The sequence below is a fragment of the Ascidiella aspersa genome, chromosome 7, assembly GCF_963924565.1.
Source record: "Ascidiella aspersa chromosome 7, kaAscAspe10.2, whole genome shotgun sequence".
NCBI lineage: Eukaryota > Metazoa > Chordata > Ascidiacea > Phlebobranchia > Ascidiidae > Ascidiella > Ascidiella aspersa.
The window spans coordinates 28,129,021-28,143,948 of record NC_139453.1 but is presented as its reverse complement, the minus strand read 5'-3'; positions in this window follow the sequence as shown (position 1 = coordinate 28,143,948).

The window sequence follows — 14,928 nt, the reverse complement described above, 5'->3', positions numbered from 1 at the left end:
CTTAAGTCATTACCACACTGATATTTTGGAGCATAATGATTAGAAGTTGTAGTAAGACGTAGTAAAAACATCAAAGCCCAAACAAAAGTGAATATCAGTTTTTTAAACGTTTGGAATAACTCCTCATTGAATTTCAACTTGACTATATGAAGGGTTATTCGAAACATTTAGAATAATACCTACTTCTGCATGTTTTTTGATATTTTTAATACTAATGGGTAAAACGGTATAGCACCTTATGTTTTTTCACAGAGTCGACTTTACCTTTAAACTACTAATTTATTTATATTTACTTATTTTGAGTTATACTTAATATTTATAGGTGTATTGAGAAAAATATATAACGTTATTTTAATACAAGTTTAGCTATCGTTTTTACAATGATATACAGTATATGTTATTTGGAGATAAATTAGGAAAGGTAACATTAAAGTTGATATATTTAAATATGTAGGTTTTTCAAAATTTCCACAAAAATGTAAAGTTACTGTGATGGTTTTTTGCATTTAAACCTAAAGATTTTCTACAGACTCGTTTGCAATCCAGTGGTGGCTGGGTCAGGTGTGCGACGACAGCATCTTGTACTTGCGCGGCGCAGGCGAACACTCTGAGAAAAATATCTTAAAAATGCTTCAAACTTAGTCTAGCAAAATATTCCGGGGAAAAAATTCAGCAGGAATCTGTCGTAAGGATGCAATTTGCGTCATGTAATTGCTTCCACTGCACGGTCTTTATGTTCATGTGCCGGGCAGAATTTTCTATCTTTTTCATAAAAAAAATACGCTGAAATTGCGAAATTTCACGTTTAGCTAAAAAGTGTCGCGAATACGTTGTTACAAAAATACGAAAAAAATCTTATTTACCGCAAGATGACGCTGTCGACCCGGATCTAGCACCACGTGGCAGCAATCAGTCACCGGGCTTTCCACGAGTGACCGAGTGCAATTAACAGGCGTACAAGCGAACAAACGAGCGGTCAGTGATCGGACGTAGCGCTGTCCATTGTCCAACGCCCACTCGTTGGTCATTCTGTGAGCTGATGGCCACTTGCAAGTCCAGCTAGAGGGCCGAGAGTGTGATGGAAATAGCCTCTCAGTTGGTCATTGACGAATCGAACGGTTTTAAAGTTGGGGGGACACGGTTGTTTGTGACTTTTTTAAGTGCGCTGTGTCAGTGTCAGTTTTTTGCTAAACTCTGTTTCGAGTTTTGTATGCCTTGATTGCAATAAGTTTGGGCGTTTGCAAACTTCTAAATACAACTTGGTGCCATATGTCGTCTACAAAATGAAAAATAGAAATACGTCTTCATCTAAACAAAACATGCAGAAAGTGATAGGCTACTTTGTTCGACCAACAAAAATGCTCAAGTACATAGAAGCTAACATATTGTGTATTGTCGAGGGAAATAAATTTTAACAAATATAGTATAGGGTTATAATTAAACGTCTATACATTACCAACGACAATGATGAAATATTAAGAAGTGCTTGTTTTTAGTTTAAGTGCCATGAAATGCACCAGTAATATCTTTAAATGAACCATCATGTAATAAAACTATTATATAAATAAAAATGGTAGCTCTGCTCATTGCAAAATCGCCCTAATCGAAACGTTCCAGTAATAACGAATGGAAACAGGTGTAAAAATAACTAAATGGTATTTTTTCGCAAAATGCTTTAGTTATTAAACGATTGCTTTTTTCACGTGTGAAAATGTCTTGTTTGCATAGAATTTTATGTTGGTTATAGGATTTCTTTAAAACTGGCACCATAACATCTAGGATTACGAACAAATACAGATACACAATTCAAGAAATTATTCACTTTTGAATTTTGAGCGCTTTATTTAGATTTTAGATGCAACCTTCAACAATTTGATGAACATCACAACCAAGAAAATCTTTTATTTGGTTGATATCGTGTAATAAACTTTTTATACGGATCATAGGGAACATTTTCAAGTGAAGTACGCCGCAGATTTTATTATAATATGTAGTTGAAAACAAAGAGAATTGAACGACTCAGATCAAAACACTTGTAGTTCTTTTATTATTTTTATGGTTTTTTTAATCATATTTTGAATTGTATGCAGACACGAGGACTGCGGAGCTCAGAACGCCATCTAACGGATTTAACAGGAACTGAACCTAATGTAAAAAAACAGGCTTTTCAGTATCAGTTATGAGTTCAATGAAACATATTTGAAAATATAGAGTAAACAGGGTACAGTAAAATATATTTACCCCAATGTTGCTAAACAAGTATTTCAAATTTAACTTTCATATAATTTCATAGCAGAAAATATAGGTAGAGGTCTAGAGCATACATCAAGCAATATGATTAGGAATGTTCGTTACTAATACCTTATATTTTACACAATGAGGACATAAGTATGCTCAAATAAACTAATATATTTGAGGTTATCAGGCAAAAATTAGTAAGTTAACAACTGACATCTAGCCCTTCTGAAGCTGCTTTTTGATGGCCGTGAGTTCGAACCTCACTGCAGGCCTGCCCTGCTTGCGTCACAGTTGTGAGTTTTGTGTGTCTCAGTTTGCATTTTCTTACCATATATGCAATGTTCACCGGATGGCTTCGAAAAGGCTCAACGGTAATCACTCTGTATAGGAATATTAGGAATGTGGTGCAAGCAAGACCATGCTAACTAGCCTACGGTGACGTTCGAACCACGACCCATACCAGAACCAACTGAGATATAGAAGCACAAAATGTGCGCCTTTATCGTTAGACGGTACGACTCCAGAAGGGCCTAATTACGAAATACACATTGTGTGTTATAACGTAAGTGTTTAGATAAACGACTCGATTTCATTAAAAAAATAATGACACCTAATTTCTACACAGGTGACACAATGAGTTAAGTCCAAATCAAGTAATTTGTGAACAAGACTTGATTCAACTCTAGTCATTTGAAAACCGTGCCAAGCCATTGACAAAGTCATTGCTGCTTTTTTAACTCCTAGCGCTAAAGAAAATTTTGGCCTAAAGACCGGAAAATCACCTGAAAAATGTTTGATTCTATTTTGATAGTTTTAGCAGAGTAATGACGTCATTTGATACCGGATTGGATCGTGATAATTTAGGTTTAAGGTATCTGTATCGAAATAAATTATTATCAATCGTTCATTCGTGAATAAAACGTTATTGTTGCAACACGTCAGGTGTGCTTTTATACGAAACTAAAACTCGAGAACGACACAAATTATTGTGACGCAACAATGCAGCAACGAAACCCTAAACGAACCCGCGCGACCCCGTTCTACCGGAAACCACGTGACCAATTAGTTCCGCGTCATCCAAAGCGACGAATCGCGACAAAAACAATCGATCTACACAAAAGAAAATATAGAAATAATATGCAGGTATAGACAGAAAGGTGTATTGAGGTTTTGGTGTAAATGTATGGGATACAGATTTCAATCTAAATATTTCGTCGGTCCGACAAATATTTTGATTTTGAGCGTCACTATTTCAACGATCTATTCAGCTCATCTTCATCGAGGCAATGTAATTGCAACCTAGAGAAAAACTATTTAGGCAGTCAAACAACAATAAACAAAGTGAAAACGCAAAAATTATTCATCCGACAAATATTTTGTGTTAAACACGCCAACGTTTCTATGACTTATTAAGGTAATTTTCTTCAAAGCATAAAATTTAAACTTAGAGAAAAAACATCTATATGCAGTCAAACACAGTGAAACATGGCGAAAGAATAAAGCAGCAAAAAACAAGCCTAAAACATGCAGTAAAGTTTATAACATGACTTGATAACGTAGGATAAATAAGGAGGCTGCAGGTTTCCAAAGGCCGTTGCTGCACTAAAACGACAGATTTGTACTTTTATAAGATTTGGTTAATGGTTTAATCAAACAGTTGTCGGAAAAGAGTTGTGCGATTAAAACAACACAAAAACTGAGTGTATTTTACGAGATTTTAGTCAGTTTTTGTTACTTGAAGCGACTGACGAAACAATAGTACTTTTCATGCATTCGTTTAAATTCGCCCATTCTTAACTGAATTCTACAGAGATAGTTAATGTTTTAATCAAAATACCTTCACTTGTATTTAAGTTTTGTTTTCAAACGTTCTCCGACCTACACAAGTCAAACGTTGGTGCCATTTACCCTTTTGATTTAGAAGATAGGCTATCTTGTATCAAACTGATAGAAAAGGTTGGAGAACAAATAAATGAAATTACGAGAGCTATTCAGTATTGAAATTTTCTGTGGTGCCCCCTTCCCTTGGTGCCTTAAGCATTTGCTTATTTTGCTCAATGTTTAATCCAGCCCTTCTCATGACCTTAATAATTGAAACCATCGCCCTTGATACAAATGAACACAAATCGAGTCGCATCATCTGTCGTTTTGTTTTGCGAAAGGGAAATATAAACAGGAAAGAGATACGAAGCCTCTTGTTGTGTTGTGCTTACGCTACCATCGTCAAATACCCGCCTTACAATGCTTGTTTAAGTGTTTTTCCAAGCTGTTTTTTTGTTTTTAATTAGTGTTTCTTAACCCATTAGTGGCAACCCAAAATTGGGTCGTGTTTAATTAGGTTCAGTCGCCGACTGCATATTAATTGTGTATGGTTAGATTTATTAAGATTGGTTTTGAGAAAGATTTCTCAAAAATTTGGATTTCTAAAAAACATAGAGGAAGCAATACGAAGTCATGAATCATATCAAATAATTCGAAGCTTGCAATAGTAATTTATAATGTTTTGATTGCTAAGAAAAAGCTCAGTGAAAAGAATTGAGTTGCCAAACGTTCCCTAGTTTTTGAGTCGCCAAATCCATGTTATCCTTAAGCTTAGTATTTAGGTCGCCGCGAAAAAAGTTTAGAAACACTGTTTTAAATGTTTTGCTTTTATACCTCGTATTGCTTACACTAATAGGCTTAATGACTGTAGTTCTGAATAAGACAGTTTAGTCCAGAATTTCTAAACTTTTGACCTCGTTTATTTATTCAAACTTTTTTTGTAAATCTAACACCATAGTTTAAATACATTTAAGAAGATGGCCTGGCGAATAGCTCAATCAAGAAGTCTAAAAATTGCCAGTATATGTCATAACTTCATTATTTCTACCTTATTTGGCAATTTATTAAATATTCGTTTAATTGTTAAAAACATTCGTTGCCTTTGTTATAGATATTAAAATTATTTTTGTTAAATATGGAACCTTATAACATTCTATGAAACATCCAAACAATACGCTAATAGAAAAAGCTTGGATATTATCAAATTAATAAATGTCCGCTGGCTACAGGTCTTAAAGGCAGCGATTTTGAACCAGTCTTGTCTAAGGTTTGAATGACTATTCAAAATTGTAAAGATATAAACTCAAAAACTTGGTGTTTAATGCGTTATAGGCAACTTTAACGGGTTTGCCGTTTTGGCCACTTTTCAAATCATTTTCTAGCATCCAAACTTGCTTGACGCAGCGTAATCGAAATAAACTAAATATAGCGCAGCTGAAAACGCTTTTGGGCGCCCGAGACTTTAAGCTATTAGCCGCGCGTCAGATTGTTACGTCATAATTACGCACTCTGCTCCAAAACAGGTTAAATTTTAGAAGTGAAATGTCGATTTTAATCTTTCCGTTTTCAACGTCACTTAAATAGTTGTCAGACGCAACAGATAATTTCAGCAATTAAACAGTGCTTAATACTAAAAAAATTAATCGCATAAACAAAAAGTTCTCCAAAACAGATTTTGTAAGTTGAAGGGCAGCATAAAACTCACCAAGAGGTTGTTTTAAGGTGTGAAAATTATTCCGAAGTCTGTAATATTTGATTTTCGTGTCAAAAAAAACGTTTTAAAACATTACGTTTTAAAATAATTTGCTTAAACAGTTAAACGTTGAAATACGATGGTATCCAATTTGCTCAAATAACCCTAATATGAACCGAGCTCTCCTTGTTGGGCGTCAGAACACAATAAAATACTTACAGCCCTGTTTTCGTGGAAGTTTTGCGTGATATTCGCCCGGTATGCCCTTTTTCACGACAACTTACTTATTAGGAAGTTTACCCAACCATTGACGGGCTCCACGAAGCTATGAGTAACATCAGGCAAAACGACTTCGAAAAAGATATGAAAATTTGCTTGTTGAACAGTGTTTTTAAACCTAAGTGTCAAACCATAAGTTGGGTAGCTGTTTAAACTGGTTGGGTCGCCGGCTGCAGTAGTTCAACACGGTTAGATTTATTAGGTTTGATTCTGAGCAAAATTTGTAAGAATTTCGCAGAAGTAATACCAAGACGTGCCTCGTCTCTGTTATATGGGCCGAAAATTTATTTAGGGACATATCTTGTTTTGCCGCTATTCTTTTATGGTTTGCTAATTTTTAGACATGGTGTAGAATTGTATGTATAGGTGCATATAAGAGGTTTATGAGTCTGCACCCTTAGGGGTCTTTGACTGGGGGACAAAATAACAATAGTGTGACGTCATTGTTTAGTTCTTTAGAGCAGCTATATACTCATATCTAGTTTGAATTTGAATTTGTTAATGGCAAAGTCTTATGTTTTATTCGATTACAAACAGTTCAGTGAAAAAACGGGTCGCCAAAGTCATGTTGTTAAACTAGAGTTTAGTTTTCTGATCGTCGCAAACGAAAGGTTGAGAAACACTGGTGTAGAACGTGATTTTACGTCGCAATTTGCACGCTTCGCGAATACGCCAGGCATGTTTACGGAGGCAACGACGTAGCTGAGAATGTTTGGTGCGTCCAGAGTGCTTAACATTTAATGTCGGAAGTTTTTACAGCCGTTTGTAATGCGTCTGGCGCTCAGTTCAATTGCATCGTGATATGCTCCGTCGGAACACTTCAATGCTTGCGCAAGGGCTGGAATTTTGTTGAAATCGTTTCTGGTTTGATATCTTGAAACATATATAGCAATATGGCTGGAAATTTAGTTAGAATGAACTTTAAAGCCCATACAGAAGTAGGTAGCATTTTTTGAACGTTCAGGGTAAATTTAACATGGCTAGAGGTTGTAGTTAGATGTAGAATGAAAATCGGGCCCATACAGAAAAAGGTAGCAATTTGGAAAAGTTTCGAATATTTTCAAAAGCAACGTTAATGTTAAAAATAAACAAAGATTTATTCGAAACGTTCGCAAAATTCTAACTACTGTATGGGCTTACATATTTATACTACGTATAAAGTCAAACAAACGTTTCTAGATCGTGCGTTTGTAATTTTTAGGAGAAGTTAGATGGATTTTGTAAAAGTGAAAGTGAATACCAGTTTACAACATAAAGACAAATCTAAGGAATGCAGTTTTTTAAAGAATTCGATTACAGGCAACATTTTAATGTGCCAAATAAAATCAACTTTTAACGAATTTCCATAGTATTTTGTCACCATTCATTAATCACGTGGCAATACGCTACCAAACTTATAGAAAAATTCGGCAACCCAACCATTTTAAAAGCACCCCAGTTTGCGTCGCTACCAATGGATTGGAAATCACTGCTTTAGATGTAAACCAGCGGTCCCCAATTTTTTTGTCGATGACCCCCTTTTCAGTTTTCGAAAATTTGAGCGACCCCGAATTTTGATACTTAACATTTAAACTGTTCACATTACTCTACAGCAGGGGTTCTTAAACTGGGGTCCATGGACCCCCTGGGGGTCCATGAAGGCCTAGTTAAAAAACTAGTGTATACTTAAAGTAATTATTTTTTAAAAGAAACACTTTAATTTAAAATTGAACGGTTTTGGACTGAATGTATAGTTAGACTCCATTTAACTTTCCCATTTTTCGGAACGAAATAACAGAGTCATGAAGTCTATTTGTTTTGTGACGTCAATTTATGCGTCATTTTGGAGCATTTGTTGTCTACCGGGGTCCATGCAAAGCAAAAAAAATTTGGGGGGTCCGCGGTAAAAAAAGTTTAAGAACCCCTGCTCTACGGATTGTTTTAAAATTATGCTGCATAATGGTGACGTCATAAACCTAACTAGTTTTCTGCAGCAAATTCCACATAAGCACTTATTTAGACCGGCTGCATTTGCCCCTGTTACTGCTAAACTTTTAGTAAGCATTGGCTTAAGTAATGAGGTAATCTGTTTTCATACGTTCCAAGGGCAATTGCTATGAGTAATGAGGTAATCCCACCATTTAAGTAATGTCTGGCGTCCAGGAAAGACATCCAAGTTCAAAAGGCCATCAACTGGCGTTGTTTAGTGAATAGCGACCTCGTCACCTTGCGTAGACACATTACGCACTTCTTTCGATAAGCATTGGCATCCACAAACTTGGTGTTGACATTCACGCCTTCAGAGATGCATTCAGTTCTAGTGGAACGCGCAAAGCTTTCAATCTGAGCACGTAATCCCCGATCGAAAGTAGAATTCAACAGGAAACTATACAGCCAGGGATTGAATGTAGTGGGGGTAGGGGTATGGAAATTAGAAGAAAAGCCCTGAACTTATACTACACGAAAAACAACACACAGAAAACTGCTTTCTTTAGCTAGATTTGGGTGCCTATTTGAATAAACTTATACCTCTTTCTCGGCTTTTTAAGTGGACCTAACGATAAGGAAAAAAAATTAACGAAAATCTGACATTTTTGTTATTTGCTAATATTCTTTAATATTCTTTTTTCTTTATTATTGAATGACTGGCTTTTATTAAGACAGAAAAATCTACAGAATATTTGTTTCTTATATATTTATTGTCGTCAATTACCTGTAAGGGCGATTTTTACACATGCAGTTTGCCATATTTTTAACTTCCCATCTATTTTTTGTTCTTTTAAAAACAGGTGATATTGACCACTATACTTGGGTAACGTTTTACCAAACTGCCAGTTGTTTTTAATAAATCGGTTAGGCTTGCAAATATTTTTAGAGTTCCCAAAAATTTTCCACTTTTCGCCTAATTGCAAATGACTCAGTCGAGAGAAAGAACGTTTCCTTATGGGGTATTTATTTTTACCCCCTCTCCCACGCCACTTGGGCACCCCTGGCAGCTACAGACACGCTGTTACGTCACAGAGATAACGCGCGCTCCGGGGTGAGACAGTAGCGCTGCAGGAAACGTTCCTAAGAGGATATGACGTCATTGTACGTATCTTGGCAACTAGAACTAGAGAACTAGCGAAGAAGTAAGTGGGTGTTATTGCTTTGGTAAGGAGGGTGTGGGTGTATACCGTCTTTCAAAAACAGCTCCACTGGTAATTTCAGTTGTTAACAATTTTAACTACCAGAGGAGCTGTTTTTGATTATTAATATTATGCCTGGTAGCAACAGTTTATATATACCATCTTTGTTGTTAGCCGTATTCGTGTAATTCAAAATCTGGCAATCAGGGTGCACTTTTAACGACACATTGTAAAATATTGAGAAGCTTTCGCCCAACCGTGCCTCGTCGGGGAAAAGTAGAAATGCAACAATAAACAAGCTTTTCTACTTTGACCTGATGAAGCACGGTTATACGAGAGCTTGTCAATATTTTAATACAATTTGTCATTAAACTGTGCCAACTGATGTTCAGGTATATACCACGTGTGCTTGTCGCAGCAGTCAATTTAATGATTCTCACACCGCGCTTCACTTTTGTTACAAATAAATATGCAGGCAATCGAACGAGACTTGAATATATTGCACACTATTCGGTTTATAACTGATAAGATATTGATATTTAATTGCTATACCTTGTCGTGTGGTTTTTGTTGTGCCACAGGCTAAATAGTTTGAGGTTTCATAGTTGTGTGCATAAAACAATTTCCTTACCAAAGATAAAAAAATTTATCTTGGTACACATCAGATGACGTCACAAAGTTACGGGAGGTGTAAAACAAGTAAAACTAGGAAACCCGAGAACCATTACGTGTTTTCGGATGTTTGCAGTTGACAACACAAACTTCGTAATATATGGGCTTATTCGCAACTCGCCAAACGGCAGGCTGCCCAAAGAAAGTTGTTAGGGCAAAGGAAAACCAGATACAGACTTTTGGAAAGCACCACGACTACATAAGCATGTTGGAATTCTAGCAATTTCGACAAGTCCCAGCTGTAACCCTTTACTTATATCTTCTCCCCAATTCCAGCATATGTTAATGTTACTAGTTCGAATTGGTAAGTTTTCCTATAGTTGGATAAACTATAAAAAACGAATTTTATTGCCATGTTGTAACTTGTAGGTATTGAGCCTTCATTGTCCATTTCTAACTGTAGTTTTCCTTTTTCATTGTTCCACTCTGGGTTGTGAGAGTCCTATAAAAATTTGATTAACCTTGAAAAATATTTTTATATGAAATCGGTGTTATAACTGACCTTTTTAAAGAAGAAAATTTCTTTTTAATGCTATGTCTGTCAGTAAAATTCTTTCAAAACGCTTTCGTAATCCAGTTTTGCTTTTAGGCATTACTATCGACAGTGCTATGGTTTGTCTTTTTTTCAAGGAATAATCAAGCCAATCGTTTGCATGTTAAGATATTGGAGAATAATTTATAATCTACTTTCATCAGACAGCTTAATTGGAAGAAATGTGCCCAAGGCTGAAAAATTTCGTGTGTCGATGACATGACTAATGTGAAGTTACGCGTGAAACAACTGATCAAAAAACCCTTAGCGGCTGATAAAAACGTAACAATTTTCTTGTCAAAAATGATGTTTTTACATTTTTAGGCAAACTGTAGATTTACTGTGCTGTAAGATTACGCTTAAATCGGTGCTTTCGCGAAAGCATGGACAACTTTAGTTAATATGTTTTGCTATTGTCTATTTTAACCCAGTTTTTCATTATGCATCTTTAAACTTAAACGCAGCAAGCGGCTTTTGTAAGATTTATTTGTAAAATTTCTAGATTTTAGTTCTGTACGATGAAAGCCTATGGCACACGTGGTTTTACAGATTATTACAGTGTCGATGAGCTTAATTACTGCAATTAAACGACAGACGTAGCTTGTCTGGTTAACAGTACCATTTGAAACCGGTTTTTAGTTATTAATGTTTATTTCACCCACAACAAATGGGTAAATAACAATAACAACTGCTGATTTTGTCAACAATGAAACAAGACAATCAATGAAAAGGTAAACATATACACGTTGGTCGTTGATGTACCTGTAATTGCAAATTGATTGACGGTAAACAACTCCGTATTTTGATCAAGATTAATTGGGCTTATTGTAACTTAATCGTTTTTGTATTGTCCTTGATTGGTGATTTACACTCAGTTGATGTTTTGCAGTGCCATGGATTTGTACACTTACAGTTAGTTAATGTTTTGTAGTGCCATCGTAGAATTACAGTCATTTTTGGTGAAAACAATGTAGACCATGAACGGTAAGTTTTTATTCGGTTAAGTGTTAAAACGATAGATACTTACGGACGATTTTAAGCCGTATTTAAAGCTATTTAAGTTGTCGATTTGGCTTTGTATCTTTTACGAGTTGTTTTTTATTCTATAAGGCGTTTTTTCACAAACTAAAGTTCAAAACTTTTTCGTTCGTGAAATGGCTAAAGGCTAAAAACCAAGTCAGTTTAAAAGTGGAAAGCCTTGATTAATGCGCCCTTCGCATAGTTCGGCACGATTAGTGCCCGCCTTGGAAAATTGGTAGAGCTTCTGGGAATACAAAAGGCGGATGCTTGACTGTGCTGCGTTTCAAAATGCTTAAAGGCGGTTTGACTAAAGCGGTGCAAGTCGTATTGAAAGAACTACTGGCGACTTAGTTTCGTACAGGCAGTTAGGTAATGCTGTTACTGTTTTAGTGTTACTCAGGCAGTAACTATTACAGTTTCTTAGCAGTGTATATGTGTGCTCTGTAGTGAAATTCAGGCAAAATATGTTAGTTTATTTAGCCATTATTAGTTTAGATTTGAGTATTATTGCACCAACTTTCAGTAACATTTTCTTTGGTGTTTGCTTAATTAGATTAGCGTGTATTTGTGCTTTAATGTAATACTCCGGTAAAACTATGAGTGTGTTTTAATACATACATACATACGTATTTTTCTGTTCCATTGCTAAGTTTTTTGGCCTGCTATACCACACTACATGCTTGGTTTAATTAATTTGACTATTCGCTTTACTATTAAATTATGCAGTGCAGTTTACACAAGACCAAAGGCGATTTTTTGTTCACATTAAAGCATTATTTTTCAACCCATGGGTCGTGCCCTAAATTGATCGCACATTGCAATACTATTAAATGGTTCGATTTTTTAAGATTGGTTATAAGCAAAATTTTGCGCAAAGTACAGAAGTAATACGAAGTCATGGATCATTTTAATTAAATTTAAACTTATAATCGCCAATTTCTCCTGCTGTGTTCGCCTATAAAATTTCCAGTGAAGATAATAACTGGGTCGTCAAAAATTCTCTGTCATACTAACGCTTAGCATTTGGGTCTAGGCGAAAAAAGGTGAAGAAACGCTGATTTAATAAAGTGATAGCTTAAATAGAAAACAGCAAACGGTAGCGATCAGTTTAAAAGGGCAAACGGCGGATATAGCACCTAGGGTCGAACTACGTTACTGAACAAACGGTCTTTTCAAACGCTACAACAGTGATTACTTGACGGTATAACAGTGATTAACTGTGTTTTGTGCTATTGACAGCACTTTATCCTAAATATAAATCGGGGCATCGCTTTTTCCTGTGGTATTAGTTACAGTTGCGAAGCTAAAAGGAAGGATGTATATAATAAGCTCTATGCTATAGGATGCAGCCTATGAGTGACCGTTGTTCTATTTCTTTGCACAGTATAGGCATGGTTCCACAGCTGCTATGTCAAATATAAATGCCGTTTACAATGAGCTTTTTTTCTGCAAGGGACCGACCCTTTTTACACGAAGTTAGAAGTTTTAAGGCTTGTTATCTTGTAGGCCTACAAGAAACTAACTTTGTTACGACTTTCGTAGAAAACCTCGGCAGCAAATAGTAGTTAAGATTTTTAACTGGAGGGTGAATTAAATGTTGTATAAGTTAAACATTAAAATGAGAAACGATTGGTAAATGTTTCAGTTTTTTAGTTTATAAGCAGTGAAATTTTGTAAACCTTTTTAATTTCGAGACTAGTAGAAATAAAGGGTATTTTTTCCACGTGCTGTTACGCAGTAAAAACTAAAGTGCTGTATAAAGCATTTCCGTTGTTTTAAACTACAGTGTCAGTTATATTTGGACCTATATGCTGATCATATTTGCCTCTTGTATATTCAAATTGGCATAGCTGAAGAAAATAGGCCACAGTAAGCTTTGAGTTAATAAACCAGGCTACACCTGGCATTAGGCCAAGCGACCGGATGAATTTCGCGACAGCATTGCGCTCAGTTTGTTTACATTTAAACATGTATGACTCAAAGTGATGAACGCTGTGTAGTCGGTGTTCTACTGTGAGAATGTTTTTTCGTTTGCATCTATTTGCTTGTGGATGTACAGGGCTGTAAACCACCAAGTCTTTTGCATCTGAATATAAATGTTAAAATGTTGAGATTGTTGAACACTATTTATTTCGAGCGGGATTTGCGAAGCTAATGAGCCAATAGTTTTATCCTGAATTATCACACAAATGTTACAAGTAACTTAATTGCAGTGTTGTTATGTCTTAAGTAACTTTACGTGAGTGTTTTGGATAAAATGAATTGGATTGATATAAAGTGTTTCCAAGTATTTGGTTGCGTTTTTCTTGTTTTTTGTCGAATTATGACTATGGCAGCTTACGACTGCGACTAGACGTGGTTGTTTTTTTGTTAAAAATTACTTAGGACTTGTTTTATTTTACAAAATGACTTCACTGGGACTCAAGTAATTTCAAATAACTTGTTTACAACACTGGTGCATTGAGTAAACCTATAGCATTTCCTTTCCCACGTACACCAACGTTGCTAACAGTTCAGTTGTTTTGTTTTCCGGTGCACGTTCCAACTCGTGGGCAGTAAACGGCTAAGTTTGGCTGTTTTGATCGTCACTTAATAGCAAGGCTTTTCGTCGTTGTCTTCTTTGGCATGTTTTGGGTAAAATACATGTAATGTTAGCTTTAAACTTTAAAGGTTTTGTTTTGCATCGCATCAGTTTTGCCATTTGCATATTAAGAACAAGAAAAAAATACGATTATACATGAATAGATAACGTTTTGTGTAAAAATGATGTAGCCCTTTTGGCGGACCCTAAAAAGAACATAAAACCCCAGTTTGTGAATCCCTGTATTAATCAGTTTCCTATTTGCGCATTTTGTTCCGACCTTCAGCAGGTTATTACAGTACTAGTTGTTTTATGATGTCATCAATTTCGTTTCGACACTGGTCTACGCAAACCAAATTTTTTGGGGCTCTGTGTTAAAAATAAAAGAACCCAAAAAGAACCACACTGGGCGATGTTAAAGGTAGGAAAGTATTTAAAAAAGCCTGCGTATCAAGTGTTTTGAACTGCACATTACTACATTACGTGTTAGAAAGCATTGCAAAGTACAGGACATTAGCGGGAAATGATATGTTTACTGCTGGTAAAGAGAGCTTTTGACTGTTTCTATGATGTCACAGTCAGGCCAGTTCAGCAGTTTGGCCTCTCTTATGCAAATCACTGTTCATTACGAAAGCTGTAATTGAAATTTTCATGAGAAAAAAGCCTGGAATTTTTTTAAGTTAAAGCAGTGCCGTCGAAAGAGCAGTTGGCACTCTGCTGGGGATATTCCGCGTGGTTGGTTTATTATCTTAATGGCTGTCGATTTGTAAAAATGGACAAAAGTTAGTTTTGGCTTTGCTTTAATTTTGTAAGTTGACGAGTTACAAATTACAAAAAACAAAGAATTAATTAACACAGTTTCGAGGTTTAAGCACTACTTCTAAGATAAGATATGTATATGTTATTTTGCACAAATTGTATAGTAAAAACAAGACGGGTACTATTATTATGGCTAGCCTATATAAAATGACAAGTGTGTATGTTT